At 44.2% G+C, this 23,866-nt stretch overlaps 1 protein-coding gene across 2 annotated transcripts in view; it reads right to left on the bottom strand.

Annotated features, from left to right (window-relative positions):
* The window catches only part of exoc2 (exocyst complex component 2), a 273,825-nt gene extending 250,527 nt beyond the window's left edge, over positions 1 to 23,298 (bottom strand). For both annotated transcript variants that reach the window (XM_038796745.1, XM_038796746.1), the window contains exon 1: positions 23,201 to 23,298. The gene's annotated coding sequence lies outside the window, so the exon portion shown is untranslated. The remainder of the gene's footprint in view (positions 1 to 23,200) is intronic.
* Positions 23,299 to 23,866: the final 568 nt, after the last annotated feature.

The raw sequence follows: 23,866 nt of genomic DNA, 5'->3' as shown, positions 1-23,866 counted from the left end.
GACTCTATTCTGCACAACTGGAAATAATGCTCATCATCTTTTCAATTTATCCTTTAGTTTCAGCTTGACTTAATAACTATACTCTCACCTCAGAAGGTTTGAAGCCCCACTGCACACTGCACTGGATTCTAGGCTGCTATTTAACTTGAGGAATGTTGCATTCTTTTTTGGATGTCATAAACCATCCCATGTCACTGTTCAAAAGTCTGCACCAACCCACTTATGCCCTCACTTCCACTCTATCCCCTCAACCCAATGACCCCTCCTAACCTTTTTGGTCACTAAGGGCAATTTATCATGGCCAATCCACCTAACCCGCATGTCTTTGGACTGTGGGAGGAAACCGGAGCACCCGGAGGAAACCCACGCAGACAAGGGGAGAACGTGCAGACTCCGCACAGACAGTGACCCAGTGGGGAATCGAACCTGGGTCCCTGGCACTGTGAAGCCACAGTGCTATCCACTTGTGCTACTCCGGTATATATTGTACATATTGGTGGTATATGGAATCAATAGAGAAAAGAAGGTTGCGTGGGGTGTGCATAGCCTGTTCACTTGGTTGTGTCATAATACAGTTTTTACTATTCTAAATTACAGGGTAGTGGTAAATGTCATCCTGTAATTGCAGGCTCTAGCCACTAAGTGGCTCTTCAAAAAGGGTTCCTGCAGTCTCCCTCAATCACTTTATTCTAAAGAGATCAACTAATCATGGGGAACAACACAAGCATTTGTTAGATAAAATATAAGCTTTTTTTTTTAAATAGCTGTTTTACTTTTTCTTAATCACATTTAACAAGACTGGAATAAGAGCAGTCCAATGTTGTCATAAATGAATGACAAAAGATCTTTGAGGAAACAAATGCAAACATCAAAACTAAAAATAGCAATTAAGGTGAAAAAAGCTCGTGCAACTCTCCCCCCTCCCTCCCCGCCCCCACACCCTCCACAAAAGACTTCTCTGTCAACTAAAGTCCCCAGGTTGATACAGACAACTTGTGAGATGCATTATTCCTGTTGCATGGGAGGAAGAGCTTGTAGCTAGATTATTGTATAGTTTTTTTCATCACAATTCCTCTGCAATTCCACATCCGCTGTTCTGTTTGAAATTACAAACTCCAAGTCAGATTGTACCTTGCTAAATGCATGGCCTTAGTCATCAGACATCCAAGTGTGCACCCTAGTGCACGTGGGTAGACATACCATGCAACTCTATAACGTGTTCCAAGAGGTGCTCAGGATTGAAGCCAACTCATGATGCCTCTGATACACATCATCATCTTTGCAGCTGCCTGCTTTGAACAAATGGAACTAGAATGACAAAGATGAGCACTTCACAATTTCATTTCATTGTAGTTCAAAGTCACAGAAATTATTCAATGAAAAATGTGCTTTATTCAACCATAAAATGTTAATAAGTAATATCTTGCCTTCACTAATTTCATCTCACTCAGATTTTAGATGATCCAATACAGTGGAACATATTTTCACAAACATGTGGGAAACAATCTAAAAAAAGACAGATTATCATATCCAAATTATTCCAATACCCTAAAATAGTCCAATCTGAGAATATTTTGTAAAGTTGAGTTTACATTTCAAACAGCCTTACAGAAAGTAAGACCAATAATACCTTTGCAGTATCCCTGAGGCCATGTACACCATGCTGCCTCAACTTTATCATACCTTCGCCCATGCCCAAATAGCACCCCAACTCGATTCATTTTTTTCCTCTCGCAGGAAAACTCCCAACCACATGAATATGCAATGCAAATATACAGAATTGCATAAGATCCTCAATGTTAGCATCTGCTATTACAACCTCTAATGCAAGCCATAGTATGCCATACTACAAGAATGTAAACTTTTCATAACAGGAATCTAATTTAAAAACAGCCCTTTGGCTAGAATGCTGTACTGTAGGTTGGTAGAAAGGGCTTATGGTAGTGATTTCCCACACAGTGAGCATCCGATTTCAACCACCCTTTCACAAATAAATACCAAGAATATACAAAGCACTTCCCCACAAGGAGAAGGAAAAATTAGAAGCTGGGAATAACACTCTCATGCAACTCCAACATACAAAAGTGAAAATGTCAGGAACGGGTCTCCTATTCAATCCCGGAACACACATACAAAACAGGGAGAAAACAAAATAACTAAAAGAAAACGAAATACAAGTGGCTATGCCAAGGAAGGTTCAAAGAGTTGTATTTCTAATCCTTCCTCTTTTAGCCACTATTTCCTAAGATCTGAACTAAGTAATATTACTGAATACAGGAGACAGCTTACTAGTCTAAAGGAATAAACTGCTATCTCGGGATTCCCACTCATTTCTGGAGTACGATTGCTTCCACAAATGGGATGTGATGTAATGGGGTAGAAACTGCTGACTTTAGCAGCTTTCAGGGCTTCCTAAAGAATTTCACAGTTAATTAATCATTTCTGAAGTACACTCAGTTATAATGTAGGTAAATATGGTTGACAATTTGCACACAGCAAAAGTCCACAAGAAAAACAAAATAATTTATCAATGTGGTTTTGATAGTGCTGGTCGAGGTGTAATTGTAGGCCAGGATACTGGGTACACAGTCCAGGACCATCAACAGTATCCTGACCAGCAGATTTATCATAAATCATTATCAGAGTATGGATCACATTTACATTTATTGCGAGTCTGTCATGGTCTTGGGGAAGGTTGTGGTGGGTTGGTGCTGGGTACTTAAGCTGTCACAGTTCATAGAGTAAAGGTGCTTCCAAATGCTATCAGATAAAGAGTTCCTGGATTTTAGTACAATGGCAATGAAGAAACAACAACAAATAATAAATAAAATGTAGTGTAGTTTGGGAGGAGCTTTGAGGTGAAGACTTGCCCATACATATGCTGCCTTTAATGCTCTCAATGGTGACGGTTGTAGGTTTTGGAGATGCTGCAAGTTACTTGAATCAATGGCTCAAAAGGAGAACCATTGGGAGAGGAAATAAAATGTACTTTCAAACTGATTCAGATATTGATATAGTTAACACAACAATAGGAACTGATCGTATGCAATATTGTGAAATCAGCACTTAGACTCAACTATGACTTATAATTGATTTGGATTTTGTTTGTTTATTGTCATGTGCACCAAGGTACAGTGAAAAGTATTTTTCTGCGAGCAGCTCAACAGATCATTAAGTACATGAAAAGAAAGGAAAATAAAAGAAAATACATAATAGGGCAACGCAAGGTACACAATTTAACTACATAAACACTGGCATCGGTGATGAAGCAACTAAAGATTGCTTGACCACGGGTTCTACCCGGAGGAATTCGTGCATCAGAATCTGAAATAATTAGCATCCAACAACCACATCATTTTCTATTGTCCCAATTAAGACTGCAGCCACTACCGACGCTTCCGGTGATAGCACTCTCCTCATTGTTGGAGCGAGTGTTTCGGCGATGGGGTTGGAGGGAGGGTCATCTCGGCAATTTATGGGAGGATTTTGGAGGAGGATATGGCGTCGCTGGAGGGGTTAAGGCCAAGGGGAAGACGATCTGGGGGTGGCGCTGGAGGAAGGGTTGTAGAGTGGGGAATTATGGAGGATGAATGGATTGGATTTATTTATTGTCACATGTACCAAGGTACAGTGAAAAGTATTTTTCTGCGAGCAGCTTAACAGATCATTAAGTACATGAAAAGAAAGGAAAATAAAAGAAAATACATAATAGGGCAACGCAAGGTACACAATGTAACTACATAAACACCGGCATCGGTGATGAAGCAACTAAAGATTGCTTGACCACGGGTTCTACCTTGCACATATTTGATCTGAAGCCACAAACTTAATGTGATCCAACGTCAACGTTGAAGACACACCCAATGTCTATCCATCATCCTCCCCACCACTACACTCCACCAAACTGTCCTTGACAGATCAGACTTTCTGTTGCAACAGGATACACCCAAAGATGCTAGCTGATAGATATGAAGCTGTAAATAGGGACGGCACAGTGACAATGGCTATGAAATGAAAATCGCTTATTGTCACTTTTGTGAGGGCCCCGAAGAATCCAGCACGAGTTTCCAGGATACAAAGAAATAACATTTATTTACAATAACATATACACAACAGCAGCAGTAACTTCCCTTGCTGCTCACTCCCCTCTCTCCCTGGTTCCAAACTGGCCAGCTCTATTTATGTAGGGAGTCTGCTAATGATTTCTCCGCCCCCCTCATTGGGGAAGCTCATACTCCCACAGGATTGTGGGATTGTCATTAGTCCCCAGCCAATGGTAAGCAGGCAGGTTATAACAGTCACAAGTAGGATTCAAATGAAGTTACTGTGAAAAGCCCCTAGTCCCACATTCCAGCACCTGTTCAGGGAGACTGGAACGGGAATTGAACCGTGCTGCTGGCCTGCCTTGCTCTGCTTTAAAAGCCAGCGATTTATCCCAATGTGCTAAACCAGCCCCAGATCTCACTGCTTCCTCACAGCATCAGGGACCCGGGTTCAATTCCGGCCTTGGGTGACTGCCTGTGTGGAGTTTGCACTTTCCCCCGGTGTCTGCATGGTTTCTCCGGTTGCTCTGGTTTCCTCCACAGTCAAAAGAGGTGCAGGTTAGGTGGATTGGCCGTGATAAAATTGTCCCTTAGTGTCAAGGGATGTGCAGGTTAGTTGGGGTTACGGGATAGAGCAAGGGAGTAGAGCTAGGTAGGGTGCACTTTCAGAGGTTCGATGCAAACTCGATGGGCCGAATGCCCTCCTTCTGCAGGGATTCTCTGGTTCTCTGGTAAGTCTATGTCAGGCTACAGCTTGACTTATCTATGGAATAGCTTTGCATTCGTTCCCAGATGTCAACAAGGAGGACTTTGCAGGGCTAACTGGGCAAAGTGTGCATTTGACCAAAAATAAAAACAGATTATGCTGGAAATGCTCAACACCTCTGGCAGTACCTGTGGAGAGAGAAACTCTCCAGGTCGGTGAGCTATTGTCAAACACCTGAAATGATTGCATCTGTGAAGAATGAAACAAAAGTTGTCAGATCCGTTGAGCATTTCCTCTTTTTATTGGAGACATCCAGTATCTGTAATCTTTTGCTTTTGCATTAATGCATCTGGCCTGTCCATTGCTCGGTTGCAGCCAGGCAAGCTGTGCAGGTATATATTTTTTACCTTTCTAGCACTTTTGAATAGCTCACTAGATAAGTTCAAAGGGAAATTCATGTTAGTCTGGAGTGACATATAGAGGTCAAACACAACAAAAATGCAGATTTCCTTTCCTAAAAGATCAATTTCAATTTCTCAAACTGCGATCATGAGATCTGAACTCATGCCCTGGACGTCAATTCCGACACCACAGCACTGCACTGAAGCATCAGCCTGGACTGCATGCTGAAGCTTGTGCCCACCATCTTCGAGCTCTGGGACTAAAAGCACACTACTAACCGGAGTCCAATCCCTCACTGAACTTCATCAGAGAGACAGGCATCAATAATAAATAATGACAAATTATAAAGGATGCATGATTCTCCCAGCAGAGAGTATTTTGACAATTGTCAAATCATGTAAAAATGCTATGTCCTGGCAGGGTACGTACCCTTACTGTGAAGCATTTGAATGACTAGCATTCAACATTCCTACATCTCTCAGTATCATTTTCAGGAAGTGAAAACACTTTCAAAAGAATCCCACATTCAAAACTTAAAATCAAGCATAAAGTAGTATTTTTTCTGTATTGAGCAAAAGCAAGCTAACCGTCACTATCTTTCAGGTTAAAGATAATCGAAAATTTTGCTTTTCTGTCATCATGCACTGTGTGAGATTCTATCATTCTTATTTCACCTGTTCTGGGCTTGCATATATTGGGGTTATGAAGATTCCGATTTTATATCATAGATCTTGAAACCATGAAAAATGTTCACAAGCTTTTATCATTCAATTTAGCAGGTTTTATCACCATCACATAGTACTATAATATACTCTGATTAAAGAAAAATCTTTTACCTCTAAACAGAGGTCCCCTCACCACTTCCCAAAACACATTATAAAAATAAAGTTAAACATGTTCAGCTGTTACATGCCAAAACTCACGGATAGTTTGTTGTGAATTAGAAATGTCTGCAGAAAATTGTAAAATTTGATTCAAAAGTAAACTTTAGACTCAATACCTGAGCAAATTACAGACTTAGTAAATTGCAGAAGTAATTTTTGTTCCCATGAAGCAAATTTGTTTTTGAATCAAATCAAGCTATAAAACATACATCTCTTAATTAGTTCTGTGGGTGACCATAAAGTCACATTTTTGAGTCTTCAATAATCTATTTGAAAAAGCAAGGGAAAGATTAATATGGAATTAAAACTGCTATGGGGAAGGGAGAGGTGCAAAAACAGGTCTAACTTCAATGGTACAGCCATAAGAATAACTGACTTCATGGTGTTAGAAGACCACACAAGTTGTGTAAGTGACGCATACAAGGTATTTAACTTGACGACCCAAAATTGAATCTGACTAGCTTACAAATCAGTCACCTTCTGAGAAACTCCGGCAACCGTAAGTGAAGTGTGCGTACACTTGACAATCTAATATTTCCCAAAGGTTAAAAAAACAGCAAAAGATAATCTGATCATTCTAAATATAAATATATCGTGGGTCCAATATGACAAGTTCAGTACAGTTCCACATTGGGCTAAAAGCTAACATCTGTGCTAATCATGTTTCTAAATAGACCAGATGGTCCTGATTATTATTAAGAATGTTTTTAAAATTGTAAGCAGAGGTCATAGACCTGGAAACCAAAAGCTCAACAAAGAATTCTCACAGCGACTATAAAATATAAAAAGAAACAGCAGGCATTTTCTTAACCTAAAGATGGAAATGATGCTCACCCTTCAACTATATAGGTTTTGAGGTAACTAGATTGTCAGGTAATCCTGGTGGGTCTCATTCACATCATCAGATGGAATCTTTTCCTCAACCACAGAGCCTTACTGACCAAAGTTTTGGAAGTTCTTGCTCAGTCCACGAGTTGGGAGTATTATGAGGAAGCTGCCTGCTCCATCCGAGGCATAAAGTACAGAATCAAGAGGTTTGGCTCTTGTTCGTCAATTCTAGAATGGAATTGATACTGCCCAGGTCACTACATCCACCCACTGCTCACTTCCCTACTAAAGGTTAGCAGCAAGACAGTGAGAAAAGAGGAGGGTGGGGAAAAAATGGACATTGCAAAGATCAGATTTTATGGCTTATGTGCTAAACTTGTCATAAATATCATAAAACTCATAGGCACAAATTATACACAAAAACTTTTCCTCATTATAACACTGATTTCAAACATACAGAAAATGTCACTGGCCGTAAAATGCTTTGGTAAAATGCTGAGGTTGTAAAATGTGCTATGGACCAAGTCTTCTCTTCTGGGTAACGTGCAGAATATTTGTTTTTTCATGATAAACTGTCAGGAAAAATTAAGTCTTCTGGATATAGGTCATCCAGTTAAAGAAAAAAAAAACAGAAAATGCTGGATAAGCTCAGCAGGTTGAGCAGCATCTATGGCAAGAGAAACGGTTAATGTTTCAAGTCCACATGACCTTTCCCTTACCAAAGGGAAATCACGCTTGACAAATCTAATGGAATTTTTTAAGAATGTAATTAGTAGAGTGCATGAAGGGGAGCCAGTGGATGTGGTTTACTTGGACTTTCAGAAGGGTTTTGACAAAGTCCCACCCAAGAGATTATCGTATGAAATTATAGGACATGGGATTGGGAGTAGTATATTGAGATTATAGAAAACTGGATAGAAGCACAAATTCAGCATAAAGGGGTTGATATATTAGGCAATACTGACAGCCAGCTACAACCTGACCATGAATGGGTAGTAAACATTCCAGGCCATATTATCTTTTGAAAAAAGAGCAAGTGAGAAAAAAAATAACAATATTGATAAAGGACAATTACCACAGCATAAAGCAGGTCTTTCAGTAGGGGTGAAGTGGCAGTGAAAATACAATAAAGTGAAGGAATAGCAAATGATAAAAGGCTTGTCTACAGATATCCTGATAATAATGATTTAGATGGGTAGAGATGGGGGAGTGGGGGGTGGGCAAGCAATGTATGCATGTGAGATCAGGGAAACATACAACAAAAAATAAGGTATTTATGGTGGGAGATTTTAGTTTTCACTTTTCACATTGACTGGGAGTGGCAGAATAACTCAAGCTGTCAAGGCAATGAATTTATAGAATGTACATGGGTCAGTTTTCTAAAACAATTTAGAACCAACAAGGGAAGAGGTCATATCTCAATTAGGAACGCAAGAAACTAAGAACCAGGAGCAGGAGTGGGCCATCTGGACCCTCGAGCCTGCTCTGCCATTCAATAAGATTGTGGCTAATCTTTTTGTAGACTCAGCTCCTCTTACCCATCCGCTCACCATCACCCTTAATTCCCTTACTGTTCAAAACTCTATCTTTCCCTGAAAAACATTTAACAAGGTATCCTCAACTGCTCCACTGGGCAGGGAATTCCACAGATTCACGACCCTTTGGATGAAGAAGTTCCTCCTCAACTTAGTCCTAAATCTGCTCCCCCTTATTTTGAGGCTATGCCCTAGTTCTAGTTTCACCTGCCAGTGGAAGCAACCTCCCTGCTTCTATCCTATTTATTCCCTTCATGATTTTATGTTTCTCTAAGAACCCCTCTCATTCTTCGAAATTCCAATGAGTGTAGTCCCAGTCTACTTAGTCTCTCCTCATAAGCCTCTCAACTCAGGCTCCTCTCAACTTAGTGATGAGTAACAAACCAAACTTGTTTCACAATCGGACATTAAGGAAACAACTTGTATCATAAGACCATAAGACAGAAGACATAGGAGTGGAAGTAAGGCCATTCGGCCCATCGAGTCCACTCCGCCATTCAATCATGGCTGATGGGCATTTCAACTCCACCTACCAGCATTCTCCCCGTAGCCCTTAATTCCTCGCGACATCAAGAATTTATCTATCTCTGCCTTGAAGCCATTTAGCGTCCCGGCCTCCACTGCACTCCGCGGCAATGAATTCCACAGGCCCACCACTCTCTGGCTGAAGAAATGTCTCCGCATTTCTGTTCTGAATTTACCCCCTCTAATTCTAAGGCTGTGCCCACGGGTCCTCGTCTCCTCGCCTAACGGAAACAGTTTCTTTGCGTCCACCCTTTCTAAGCCATGTATTATCTTGTAAGTTTCTATTAGATCTCCCCTTAACCTTCTAAACTCCAATGAATACAATCCCAGGATCCTCAGCCGTTCATCATATGTTAGACCCGCCATTCCAGGGATCATCCGTGTGAATCTCCGCTGGACACGCTCCAGTGCCAGTATGTCCTTCCTGAGATGTGGGGCCCAAAACTGGACACAGTACTCCAAATGGGGCCTAACCAGAGCCTTATAAAGGCTCAGTAGCACATCGCTGCTTTTATATTCCAACCCTCTTGAGATAAATGACAACATTGCATTCGCTTTCTTAATCACAGATTCAACCTGCATGTTTACCTTTAGGGAATCCTCGACTAGCACTCCCAGATCCCTTTGTACTTTGGCATTATGAATTTTCTCACCGTTTAGAAAGTAGTCTATGCTTGGATTCTTTTTTCCAAAGTGCAAGACCTCACATTTTCTCACGTTGAATTGCATCAGCCATTTCCTGCACCACTCTCCCAAACTGTCTAGATCCTTCTGCAGCTTCCCCACTTCCTCAGCACTACCTGCCTGACCACCTAACTTCGTATCATCGGCAAACTTTGCTAGAATGCCCCCAGTCCCTTCATCCAGATCATTAATATATATGGTGAACAGCTGCGGCCCCAACACTGAACCCTGTGGGACACCGCTGGTCACCGGCTGCCATTCCGAAAAAGAACCTTTTATCCCAACTCTCTGCCTTCTGTCAGACAGCCAATCCTCAACCCATGCCAGTAGCTCACCTCGAACACCATGGGCCCTCACCTTACTCAGCAGCCTCCTGTGTGGCACCTTATCAAAGGCCTTTTGGAAATCCAGATAGACCACATCCACTGGGTTTCCCTGGTCTAACCTACTTGTCACCTCCTCAAAGAATTCTAACAGGTTCGTCAGGCACGACCTCCCCTTACTAAATCCATGTTGACTTGTTCTAATCCAACCCTGCTCTTCCAAGAATTTAGAAATCTCATCCTTAACGATCGATTCTAGAATTTTACAAACAACCGAGGTTAGGCTAATTGGCCTATAATTTTCCATCTTTTGTCTTGATCCTTTCTTGAACAAGGGGGTTACAACTGCGATCTTCCAATCGTCCGGGACTTTCCCTGACTCCAGTGATTTTTGAAAGATCTCAACCAACGCTTCCGCTATTTCTTCAGCCACCTCTCTCAGAACTCTAGGGTGTAGCCCATCGGGGCCAGGAGATTTGTCAATTTTAAGACCTTTTAGCTTTTTTAGCACCATCTCTTTTGTAATGGCAACCATACTCAACTCAGCCCCCTGACCCTCTATAATTTTTGGGATATTACTCATGTCTTCCACTGTGAAGACAGACGCAAAGTACTTATTAAGTTCTCCAGCCATTTCCTCGTCTCCCATCACTAGCCTTCGGGAATCAGTTTGAATTGGCCCAATGTCTACTTTGGCCTGTCGTTTGTTTCTTATGTATTGAAAGAAACTTTTACTATCATTTCTTATATTACTGGCTAGCCTGCCTTCATATTTGATCCTCTCCTTCCTTATTTGTCTCTTTGTTAACCTCTGTTTGTTTTTGTAGCCTTCCCAATCTTCTGATTTCCCAGTGCTTTTGGCCACTTTATAGGATCTCTCTTTTTCTTTGATACATTTCCTGACCTCCTTTGTCAGCCATGGCTGTCTAATCCCTCCCCGGATAATCTTTCTTTTCTTGGGGATGAACCTCTGTACAGTGTCCTCAATTATGCATAGAAACTCCTGCCATTTTTGCTCTACTGTCTTCCCCACTAGGGTCTGCTTCCAGTCGATTTTCGCCAGTTCCTCTCTCATGCCCTCGTAATTACCTTTATTTAACTGTAACACCATTACATCCGATTTTGCCTTCTCTCTTTCAAACTGCAGACTGAACTCAACCATATTATGATCGCTGCTTCCTAAGTGTTCCCTTGCTTTAAGATCTTTTATAAAGTCTGGTTCATTACATAGCACTAGGTCCAGAATAGCCTGCTCCCTTGTGGGCTCCATGACAAGCTGTTCCAAAAAGCCATCTTGTAAGCATTCCATGAATTCCTTTTCTTTGGATCCACTGGCTACGTTATTTACCCAATCCACCTGCATATTGAAGTCCCCCATGATCACCGTGACCTTGCCTTTCTGACATGCCTTTTCTATTTCCCGGTACATGTTGCGCCCCTGGTCCTGACCACTGTTAGGAGGTCTGTACATAACTCCCATTATGTTTTTTTTGCCTTTGTGGTTCCTCAATTCTACCCACACAGACTCCACATCATCCGACCCTATGTCATTTAGTGCCATAGATTTAATTTTGTTCTTAGCTAACAAGGCAACCCCACCCCCTCGGCCCACCTCCCTGTCTTTTCGATAGGTTGTATATCCTTGGATGTTTAACTGCCAGTCCTGAACCCCCTGCAGCCATGTCTCTGTGATGCCTACCACATCATAATCATTCACGATGATCTGTGCCATTAGTTCGTCTACTTTGTTACAAATGCTACGAGCATTCAGGTAAAGTGCCTTAATGCTAACTTTCTTATCATTACAGATATTGGAAGTCCTAAGATGTCCAAAGTTATCCTTCCTTTTTGTTGAATTCCTAGTCTGCCTCAAGCTTAAATCCACCTGCCTACATGTTATCCTCCTGCGTATCTTGCCATTTAACTCCATGCTCCCTGTCGCTTTCCCTTCCCCCCAACTCAGAAGTTTAAAGTCCTACTGACCACCCTATTTATCCTCCAGCAAGTTTTAGGTCTGACAGGGACAAGGGAGACTTTCAAGCTGAATTTTCAACAATTTTTAACAAATACAAGCATCAGAGATGAGAAATAAATTGACCGTATTAACCTGGACTGAATTGTTAATGGACAAGCCTTCAAACAGTAGAAAATATTCAAATACATATCTGGCATGATACAAAACCAGTACATACCTTTAAAAATGTAAAGGCTCCACTTGTGCAGTTGAGCAATCATGATCAACAAATGAGGTTAAACTAAAAACCCCAACACAGTATGTGACACCCAGGGCAGATGGCAACACTGAGGGGAACTAAGCTTCCAGCCTTCCAGCGAAGAGAATAGGGGGGGGGGGGGGGGGGGGTTGGGGAAGAGAGGAGAGGATTGGAGGGGGGAGGGGGGAGGCAGATTAGGGGGGGGGGGGTGGAGGCAGATTAGGGGGGGCTCGTGTAAAAATCATTGTAAATAAGAAACAATTTTATTTGTCAATATTACATGAAAAAATGAAATGAAAAATGTACTTGAGCTGTTACTCTGGAAAAACTGGTAAATACCAATAAAAATATTTTTTTTAAAAGAAACAGTATCAAGCGAAAAGAAACGGCTGACACAAATGCAAACGAACAGGAAACCCAACAGACAGGGACAGCTAGAAAAAGCAACGGGATCAATAATAAAAGTAATATGGGGTATCAAACATGAATATGATTTTTTTCAATTTGCACAGGATCCATAGACTCCCTACAGTGCAGAAGGAGGCCATTCAATCCTCGAGTCTGCACCAACCCTCCAAAAGAGCACTCTATTTAAGCCCACTCCCCCACCTTATCCCCGTAACCCCTCGCATTGATCGTAGCCAATCCACCCAACCTGCACATCTTAAGGAAACTGGAGCACCCTGAGGAAACCTCACGCAGACACGGGGACAATGTGCAAATGCCACACAGACAGCTACCCTAGGCAGGGATGTCAAGGCTAACAGCAAACTTTATAGTAACCATATTATAAGAGTGGCAAAGGGGAATGGGGTCCCATTAAAAAGGGTCACAAGCAAAAACTATAATGGATAATAAAATATGGAAGACTTATTCAATGAATATATTTTATCCATTTTCACAATGGAGGAAGAGGATTAAATATCAGTAGTACAAGGAAACCTAAAAATAAGTCAAGGGGTCAAATTTAGTGGATTTAATTCAAATTTTGTTTTTTAAAAATAGATTTTTGGAGAAAAGTTATAGGACTCTTGATTTTTGGCCTAGGCAGTAAAAGGGACCGTCAAGAGAATTGCAGATAAGTTGGCCATAATTTTCCAAACTCTCTAAATTCAGGAATTTTGCCTTTGGATTGTAAAATTGAAATAGTCACTCAATTATTTAAGGGAGGGAGGAAAGTAAAAGTCAGGTAATTTGTAACTTATTAGCTTAATATCAATTGTGTAGAAATTACTGGAATCAATCATCAGAGACAGTGATTTCGCACTTGGACAATGAGAACCTTGGCGTTCCTTTGCCCCAATCTTTGTCCATGTCCCTCCTTTTGCTTCACCTGTGGCACTGAGCCTTCCGCTGTCTGGGTCCTATTCCTCGAAATTCCCTCATAAGCTCCTCTGGCACTCCAGCTCCTCTGTCTTGAATAGTTCAATAAAATCTATGGCCAAGTTGGTGGTCACCCCTCTTAGTCTCTCCTTCTTTGCTGAGCTATTCCTTACACTTCCTTTTGAAAAGCATTATAAGGGTCTAGTTTTGTTGACACGAGATCACAGACTGTTTTTACTAACTACAGAATGGACAGCATAAAATGCTGTGACAATCTTAAAATTTAGGATTTATAGTTTAGAACTTATAGGATCACCAAAAGCAATAATTTGACTCTACAAATTTGAGTACATAAGTTTTTAAAAATTGAACTGCCTGTCACACATTCTGTGGTTAAACTCAAGATGTGGCCTTTTTGGAGGGTGCAAGTGGATGCAGAAGATTATCATATTTAGAAATATCTTAAAACCTAGATTTTGGGTTTCATAAAGAGAGATCACAAATTTAAGCGGCGTATATAGTTAAACCTCTGTCATTTGATAACATTGCGTGATGATATAATTAAGAGCTTTTGAAATTGTTGAAGATTCCACTTATGTTAGCACAAAGTACATAAAATGAAGTACAATTTTATTCAGCATAGGTTACTGAATGTGATCTGCAAATTAATGTTAATTTCTTAGCCGTTGTTTGAATGCATCGACCAGAAACACCGTCAGTTTGACAACCACCAACTGTAGTTATTAAAAGATGTATTTCCCACAGCAAACTGGATTGTAGATCAATATTTCTCTTACTATGACTAATCTTCCATTGTGTGCGCAGATTAAATAGTTTGCACTTTTCCAAAACCTTTAGTTTAGTAAACCGACTTAACAGTCATTACAATATGTTGTATTTGTATTCCACCTTTAATGTAGTAAATCAAGGTAATTCACAGGGACATTATCAAACAAAATTTAACATCAAGACACAAGAATATATTAGGGCAGATGATCAAAAACTTGGTCAGAGGTAGATTTTAAGGAGCAGCTTGAAAGAAGATAGCAAGGTAATTCCAGAATTTATGGCCTTGGCATCTGAAGCATCTAAAATTGGGCATGTGGAAGCAGCAAAAGTTGGAGAAGCAAAGCCATCTTGGAGCTTTATACGGCTGGAGGAGGTGACGGAAATAGGAAGGGGGTCATGGACAGATTTTGAAACAAGAATAAGAATTTCAAAAATTAAAACACTGATTGACCAAGAGCCAATATAGGTCAGCAAGTATTGGTGTGAACGGTGAACAGAGCTTGATGACCATGTGTACACAGGCAGCAGAGCTTTGAATGAGCTCAAGGTTATGGAAAGTGTCAGGCTCACGATGATGGTGGATAAGAAGAAAGGGGGGTGAGACCCCCCCCGGTTAGGATAGTTACGTGGAACTTGAAGGGGTTGGGTGGCCCAGTCAAGAGATCAAGAGCGCTGGCACATTTGAAAGGTTTGAAGGCTGATGTGGCGATGCTGCAGGAGACTCACTTGAGGGTGAAGGACCAGGTGAGGCTTAGATAGGGCTGAGTCAGCCAGGTGTTTCATTTGGGATTTAATGGCAGGGCTCGAGGGATAGCGGTATTGGTTAGCAAAAGAGTACGGTTCCAGATGGAGAAAGCGGTTGCAGACCTGGGAGGCAGGTATGTGATAGTGACAGGGGCATTGGAGGGGAGGCTGGTGGTGCTGGTAAGTGTGTATGGTCCCAACTGGGATGATGTAGGATTTGTGAAGAAGGTGTGTGGGGCCATCCCCGACTTGGATTCACACGAATTGATAAGTGGGTGAAGACTGGAACTTGGTGCAGGAGCCAAGATTAGACATGCCACAGCCGCGCTCACTTGTCCCGTCAGGGGAGACAAAGGCATTGGCTGGACTAATGGCGGAAATGGGGGGGGGGGGGGGGGGGGGGGGACCCCTAGGAAGGTTTTGCACCCAGGGGAGCGGGAGTATTCTTTTTTTCTCCTCGGTCCATAAGGTTTATTTGCAAATTTGACTTTTTTGTGCTGGGAAGGCGCTGTTTGCTGGGGATAAGGGGTCTGAATACTCGGCAATTGCGATTTTGGATCATGCGTCGCATTGGGTGGATATGGTGTTGGAGAGGGGGGCAGTGCAGAGTCCGGGGTGGAGATTAGATGTGGGGCTTTTGGCAGACCAAGGGTTCTGGGATAAGATTACGGAAGTAATTGAGGAATATGTTGGGTTCAATTGTATGGGGGAGGTTTCGCAGGTGGTAGTTTGGGAAGCTCTAAAGGCGGTGGTGAGGGGGAAGGTAATCTCGTTTAAGGCAAAGGTGGAAAAGGAGGAGAGGGTGGAGCGTCAAGGGGTAATAGCTGAGATGTCGGAGATAGACAGGAGTTATGCAGAAGACGGGGATCCAGCGAAGTTGGAAAAGAGGAGGGAGTTGCAGGCGAGTTTTGACCGTCTGTCCACAAGGAAGGTGGTGTGCCAATTGAGGCGGGCAAGGGGAGTGGTTTACAAATATGGAGAGAGGGCGGTGCTCATGTTGGCAGGCCAGCTTCAGAGGGAGGCAGTGGCGAGGAAAATTGTTCAGGTGCGAGATAGGGCAGAGAAGTTGGCGGTGGCTCCAGATCAGATTAATAGGATGTTTGAGGGGTTTTATGAGAGATTGTAAAGGTCAGAGCCACCTGGAGAGGATCAGGAGATGCAGGAAATCCTGGATGGTTTAGAATACACGAGGTTGGGGGTGGGGGACAGATCCATGTTGGGAGGGAGCGATAGCGGAGCAGGAGATAAAAGATGTGATTGGGAGGATGCAGTCGGGGAAGGTAGCAGGGCCAAATGGGTTTCCGGTGGAGTATTACAAGAAATTCAAAGATAAGTTGGCGTCACTGATGGTGGGGATGTTTGAGGAGGCGGTAGTGAAGGGGGCGTTGCCACAGACTGTTTAGCAGGCATCGATCTCCCTGTTGCTCAAGGATAAGGATCCAACAGAATTTGGGTCATATAGGCCCATAACACTTTTGAACTAAGGAAATTCAGCATGTCCACATTAACTCTTACCAACTTTTACAGATGGACCATAGAAAGCATCCTATCTGGCTGTATCACAGTCTGGTATGGCAACTGCTCAGCCCAAGACCGTAAGAAACTTCAGAGAGTCGTGAATACAGCCCAGTCCATAACACAGGCCTGCCTCCCATCCACTGACTCCATCTACACCTCCCGCTGCCTGGGGAAAGTGAGCAGCATAATCAAAGACCCCTCCCACCCAGCTTGCTCACTCTTCCAACTTCTTCCATCGGGCAGGAGATACAAAAGTCTGAGAACACGCACAAACAGACTCAAAAACAGCTTCTACCTCGCTCTTACCAGACTCCTAAACGTCCCTCTTATGGACTGAACTCATTAACACTACACCCCTGAATGCTTCACCCGATGCCGGTGTTATGTAGTTACATTGTGTACCATGTGTTGCCCTATTATGTATTTTCTTTTATTTTCTTTTCATGGACTTAATGATCTGTTGAGCTACTCGCAGAAAAATGCTTTTCACTGTACCTTGGTATACGTGACAATAAACGAAATCCAAATCGAACGTGGATGCAAAGGTGTTGGCGAAGGTATTGGCGGGGAGGTTGGAGGAGTGCTCCCGAAGGTGATAGGGGAAGATCAGACAGGGTTTGTGAAGGGGAGTTAGCTCTTTTCGAACATTAGGAGGGTATTTAATGTGGTTATGGCGCCGGCGGAGAGGAGGGAGACGGAGGTCATTGTGGCATGAAGGCATTTGACCGAATAGAGTGGCGGTATTTTGAATGCAGTTCTGGAGTGGTTTGGGATTGGGCCAAGATTTGTAGATTGGGTAAGGCTGCTATATAGGGAGCCGAGTGTCCGCACTAATAACATGAATGTTACTCGTGCTTGGGAGTTCAAAGGTGTGGAGAGGGATGGTGGGGGGAGGGGGGGGGGGGGGGGGGGGAGCCCGACTGGGTTGATGGGGGAGGGGGGGGGGGAATTGGAGCTGCTTCGGGTATTTGGGTCTTTTTCGGGATATAAACTAAATTTATAAAAATAAAGATTGGGCAAATCAATGGCAGATGCAATATAATTTGGATAACTAAGGTTATTCACTTTGGAAGCAAAAACAGGAAGGCAGATTACTACCTGAATGGTTGTAAATTGGGAGAGGGAAGTGTGCAGCGGGACTGGGTGTCCTTGTGCACCAGTCACTGAATGTGAGCATGCAGGTACAGCAGGCGATAAAGAAGGCTAATGGTATGTTGGCCTTCATTGCAAGAGGTTTTGAGTATAGAAGCAGGGATGTGTTGCTGCAATTATACAGGGCCTTGGTGAGGCCACACCTGGAGTATTGTGTGCAGTTTTGGTCTCCTTCTCCGAGAAAAGATGTTCTTGCTCTCGAGGGAGTGCAGCGGAGGTTTACAAGACTGATTCCAAGGATGTCATATGAGGAGGTTGACTAGGTTGGGATTGTTCTCGCTGCAATTCAGAAGAATATGGGTGAGGGATCTCATAGAGACGTATAAAATTCTAACAGGACTAGACAGGGTAGATGCAGGGAAGATGTTACCAATGATTGGTGTGTCCAGAACAGTCCAAGGATTCAGGGTAAACCATTTAGGAAAGAGACGAGGAGACATTTCTTCACACAAAGAGTGATGAGCCTGCGGAATTCATTACCACAGGAAGTAGTTGATGTTAAATCATTGAATATATTCATGAGGCGGCTAGATATAGCACTTGGGGAGAATGGGGTCAAAGGCTATGGGAGAAAGCAGAATTGGCAGCACGGTAGCACAAGTGGATAGCACTGTGGCTTCACAGCGCCGGGGTCTCAGGTTTGATTCCCCACTGGGTCACTATCTGTGCAGAGTCTGCATGTTCTCCCCGGGTCTGCGTGGGTTTCCTCCGGGTGCTCCGGTTTGCTCGCACAGTCCAAAAAAGTGCAGGTTAGGTGGATTGGCCATGATAAATTGCCCTTAGTGACCAAAAATAAAACGATTAGGAGGGGTTATTGGGTTACGGGGATAGGGAGGGCTTAAGTGGGTTGCTGCAGACTCGATGGGCCGAATTGCCTCCTTCTGCAGTGTATGTTCTAGTCTATTGAGTTGGATGATCAGTCATGATCGTGATGAATGGCGGAGCAGGCTCAAAGGGCCAAAAGGCCGACTCCTGCTCCTATATTCTATGTATGTTTCTATGTATGTGAATATTTTGTGGTGTCTCAGCCAGGGGTGGGGGCAGGGGTGGGGGGCTACCATTCCGCAGGGCGCAATTCATTTTAGATATTTGGGGGTGTAGGTGGTACGGGATTGGGGGGGGCTCCGTCGTTAAAAGATTACTAGTTTGGTGGGGAGGGTGAAAGCGGATCTGACAAGGTGGGATGGTCTCCCTGTCTCTGGTAGGTCAAGTACAGGCAATTAAAATAAAATTTACAGTGCAGGAGGCTATTCGGCCCATCGAGTCTGCACCGGCCCCTACAAAGAGCACCCTTCTCAAGCCCATGTATCTACTCTATCCCCGTAACCCCCACTTAACCTTTTTGGACATTAAGCCAATTTACCATGGCCAATCCAACTAAGTCACACATCTTTGGACTGTGGGAGGAATGCGAAGCACCCGGAGGAAACCCACTCAGACACGGGGAGAACATGCAGACTCCACATTTTTGTTTATTTTTCAGTGCCTACCGATCTTCCTGCCAACAGCATTTTAAGGAGGTTGAAAAGATGATTACCTTGTTTATATTGGGGGGGGGAGGGGGGGGCTCAAAGGTGGCTAGGATTAGGAAGGTGCTGTTTCAGAGAGGACGGCAGTTAGGTCTTCCAAATTTACTATATTATTACTGGGCAGCGAATGCGGAGAAAGTGAGGAACTGGGTTAGAGGGGGGAACTCCCACTGGGTGAGAATGGGGGAAGAGTCTGTGCAGGGGGTGAGGGCTGAGGGCGCAGGCAACAGAGCTGCACCCGATGGCCCCAGGGATATACTCAGGGAGTCCGGTAGTAGTAGCAACGTTGAAAATCTGGAGGCAGTAGCGCCAGCACTTTAAGGTGGGGGCGGGGCCAAGGGAAATGCCGATTCGGGGGAATCAAGAGATTTGAGCCAGGAAATTGGGATGGGAGTTTTTGGAGATAGGAGCAGAAGGGAGTCAGAGCACTGAATGATTTGTTTCAAGGGGGCGGTTTGAGGGACTGAAGGAGCTGGAGGCGAAATATGTGTTGGGGAAGGGGGAAATGTTTAGGTATATGCAGGTCTGAGATTTCGCTAAGAAGGGGTACAGAGCTTTCTGGTGGCCCAGGCCTCTAGACTGCTGGAGGAGGTGCTGACGACAGGGGGAATGGAGAAGTGGGTGGTGTCGGTGATTTATGGGGTGATTCTGGGAGAAGAGAAGGCACTGCTGGAGGTGATTAAGAAAAAGTGGGAGGAAGAGTTGGGAAAGTGCATGGAGGATGGGTTGTGGTGTTTGGTGCTCCGGAGGGTAAATGCCTCAACTTCGTGTGCGAGGTTAAGGCTGATACAGCTGAAGATGGTGTATAGGGCGCACCTCACAAAAGGTGAGGATGAGCTGACTCTTTGAGGGGGTAGAGGATGTTGGTGAGCATTGCGGAGGGAGGGGCCGCAAACCACATTCATATGTTTTGGTCCTTTCCAAAGCTGGAGGGATATTGGAGGGAGGTCTTCACGGAAATTTTGAAGGTGGTACACATGAGGCTTGAGCTGGGTCCTCCGGAGGCCATATTTGGGGTATTGGATCGGCCGGGATTGGAAGCGGGTGCGGAGGCAGATGTTTTAGCCCTCGCCTCGCTGATCGCCCGAAGGTGGATCCTGTTGAGGCGGAGGTCAGTTTCTCCACCCTGTGCCCTGGCATGGCACGGGGATCTGTTGGAGTTTTTAACATTCAAGAAGGTGAAGTTTGGGTTGAGGGGAAGGATGGAAGTGTTCTGCAATTCATGGATTTGTTCATTATGCACTTTCAAGAATTGGATGACATCGAACATTGGTTTTGGGGGGGGGGGGGGTTGATTTTTGGTGACTACGTATGGGGGTAATGGTGGATTCCTGATTCCTGTTCTTTGATGTTTGTATTTTAAAATGGTGAGGGTTGTTTGGGGGTTGGTTGGGAGAAAGGAATTGTTGACCGGGGTATTGACAATGTATTTGTTACCGTTGATTGTCTGTTGGTGGGTGTAAATTTGGATGAAAATGTGAAAAAGGAGGAAAATCAAAACCAATTTTTTTAAAGTTTATGGAGAGTGAAAGATGGGAAGTCAGCTAGGCGTGCACTACAATAGCCAAGTCTAGAGGTAGCAACGACCTGGATGAGGATTTCAGCCATCAATGAGCTGAGGAACGGACAGAATCATGCAAAATTATGGAGCTGAAAATAGATTGTCTTAGAGACAGTGCAGACATATGATCGAAATCTCAGTCAAACAAGACCAATGTTGCAAACCATCTCATTCAGCTTTCGAGAGTTCGCCAAGGAGGGGAATGGAATTAGTGATCACAGATGGAGCTGGTGGCTGAACTGAAGTCAATATTTACAATCTTTCCAATATTTAGTTAGAAGACATTTTTACTCGACTAGTACTGGATGTCCAACAGTCAGACAACTGAGGAATTAAGAGAGAGAGGAGGGTCGAGGGAAGTGGGAGTGTGGAAGAGCTGGGTGGTGGCAACATACAGGTGCTGGTTTGAGCTAACACAGTGGCACAGCGATTAGCACTACTGCCTCACAGCACCAGGTACCCAGGTTTGATACCAACCTCAAGTGACTGTCTGTGTGGAGTTTGCACTATCTCTGTGTGGGTTTCCTCCGGGTGCTCCAGTTTCCTCCCACGCTCCAAAGATGTGGAGGTTACGTGGATTGGCCATGCTAAATTGCCATGGTGGGGTTGCAGGAATAGGGTTGGGCATTGAGCCAAGGTAGGGTGTTTTTTGCAGACTCGATGGGCTAAATGGCTTCCTTGTGCACTGTAGGGATTCTATTCTATTCTATGTGGAACCTGACTTATTTTTATTTACACACAATGTCACAGAGGAGCAGCAAGCATATCAACGAGAAATAGGAAGAGGCTTATAATAGGTTCTTGGTATCATGGGGCAACAATGAGAATAAGAAGCCATCGGATAGACAAGAATGGAACCAGCGAGTGCAGACTGACTAAGTTAAACGATGGTGATGCAATGGAGGAGGACAATGTGATCAACCATGTCAAAGCCTACAGACAGCATTAAAAACATTACTGAAAAACTTGTTCTTTTTGTACATCATGGTTAAGGTTCTTGTATTACAATTTTCTGTGTCTATGAGTCAACACACAGCACATGCAAATGCAACACACAATTTTCTCATCATGTCCGTCCCAAAGCTACAGTTATTTCTCCAGGTTGGAATGATCAGGAGAACAACACAGAACGTACAGGAGGCCATTCGGCCCATCGAGTCTGCACCGACCCACTTAAGCCCTTACTTCCACCCTGTCCCCATAACCCAATAACCCCTCCTAACCTTTTTTGGTCACTAAGGGCAATTTATCATGGCCAATCCACCTAACCTGCACGTCTTTGGACTGTGGGAAGAAACCGGAGCACCTGGAGGAAACCCACGGAGACACCGGGTGAACGTGCAGACTCCGCACAGACAATGACCCAGCGGGGAATCGAACCTGGGACCCTGGCGCTGCGAAGCCACAGTGCTATCCACTTGTGTTACCATGCTGCCCTCAAGATTCTTGTCGATGCCTCCAAGTTAAACATTAAGAATAATTTTAAATGATCTTTTAGAGCAAGTGGTAATCACTTCATTTTATTAGGTTTATAGCCTCTGCGAGTAGCAAGCGGAAAACCAGCTCCAAAGTTACACAAAGTCACCACCAGTCTAAAAATGTACAGCTCCGGGTACACACCTTCTTCCCAGATATTAACATGCTTCACTGTCAAGACTGCATTCGTTATGTAGATTTTATCATCTAATACAACATCATCGTCTAACTTAGTCTGCACTCGCTGGTTCCATTCTTGTCTATTGGATGGCTTCTTATTCCCATTGTTGCCCCTGGATACCAAGAACCTATTCTAGGCCATTTTGTGAGGTGGCTCCAATCACCTTGGTGTGGCATTAAAAAAATAGCCTCTGTCATAGGAATTAGGTGATGTTGGCAATTCAGCCCTTCGAGTCCGCTGTGCCATTCAATCAGATCAAGATGATCTCTCTTTGGTCTCAAATCCACCTCCCTGTCTGTTCCCAATATCCCTTTAGCCCCAATGTCCAGGTGATTGCACTATTAGTTCCAATAGGACTTTTCCCTGCCCGGCACTATTGAAGGTGGGAGAAAGACCAGACAGGCATATGGGGAAGTGAATCTGTCAGTGCATTCCCATTCACACTCTGTATATTCTACACTTGCAGATACAGCAAGTGTATAATGACAGAGATGGGCAAACAAGGTGCCTGGAGACCATCCTGTGGCAGCGCTGGGCAAAAAGACTGAGTTAAACCACCTGGTGCAATGTCAGGGAGGGAGCTGAGCTGGTGAGCCTGCAGCCAGAGCCCGCGGTCCCACTCTGTCCCCCATCTCCCTTCACTGGGAAAGAGCCCGGGAGCCGAGCCGGCCTGTTGGCGGGCTCCGGGAATAATCGTCACCCCCTAGCCCGCGAGCCGGCCTTCCACTTATCGTCGACAAATAGCTCACAGACCGACCGGGCTCCCTTCTTTCCCCTCACTCACTCTCTCAGTCGCTCTGCTCCGTCGCCGGGCCAAAGGGGAAAACAACATCCGGATCAGACGGGAAACTACCACCGGGGTCACGGGGGGGGGGGTGTCACGTGACCGCCTCAGGCGCCTGCGTGAGCGAGCGCTGCAGTGTCGGAGGGGCTGGGTGGCTGCTTTCCAGCTGTGAATTTTCACCCCCCCCCCAGCTGGAGGGAAAGGATACCCCGCTGTCCGTTGTTATTTTTTTCGAAGGAAAGTTATCTTCGGTGGCCCAGCCCATGTTTATCCCTCAACCGGCATCACCGCGCGAAAGAAAACACCAGCCATCAAAGGATGCTCTCCTTGCAGGAGCATGCTGTGCAAAAGCTGGCCCCTGCAATTCCGCGGGGGGGGGGGGGGGGCGGGGGACCAGCTATTCACTGTCTATTAGTGAGCTAGATGAGGGGACTAAATGTAATATCTCCAAATTTGCAAATGAGGCAAAGCTGGGTGGGAGGGTGAGCTGTGAGGACCATGCAGAGATGATTCATTTCGATTTGGACAAGATGAGTGAGAGGACAAATGCATGGTTGGTGGATGAAGTATGTGGAAAAATGTGAGGTTATCCACTTTGGTGGCAAAAGCAGGAAGGCATATTAATATCTGAATGGCTAGAAATTGAGAGGGGGAAATGTGCAATGA

The sequence above is a fragment of the Scyliorhinus canicula genome, chromosome 5 (assembly GCF_902713615.1).
Source record: "Scyliorhinus canicula chromosome 5, sScyCan1.1, whole genome shotgun sequence".
Taxonomy (NCBI): domain Eukaryota; kingdom Metazoa; phylum Chordata; class Chondrichthyes; order Carcharhiniformes; family Scyliorhinidae; genus Scyliorhinus; species Scyliorhinus canicula.
The sequence above is the reverse complement of the archived record's forward strand: the minus strand, read 5'-3'. Positions and strand labels throughout refer to the sequence as shown.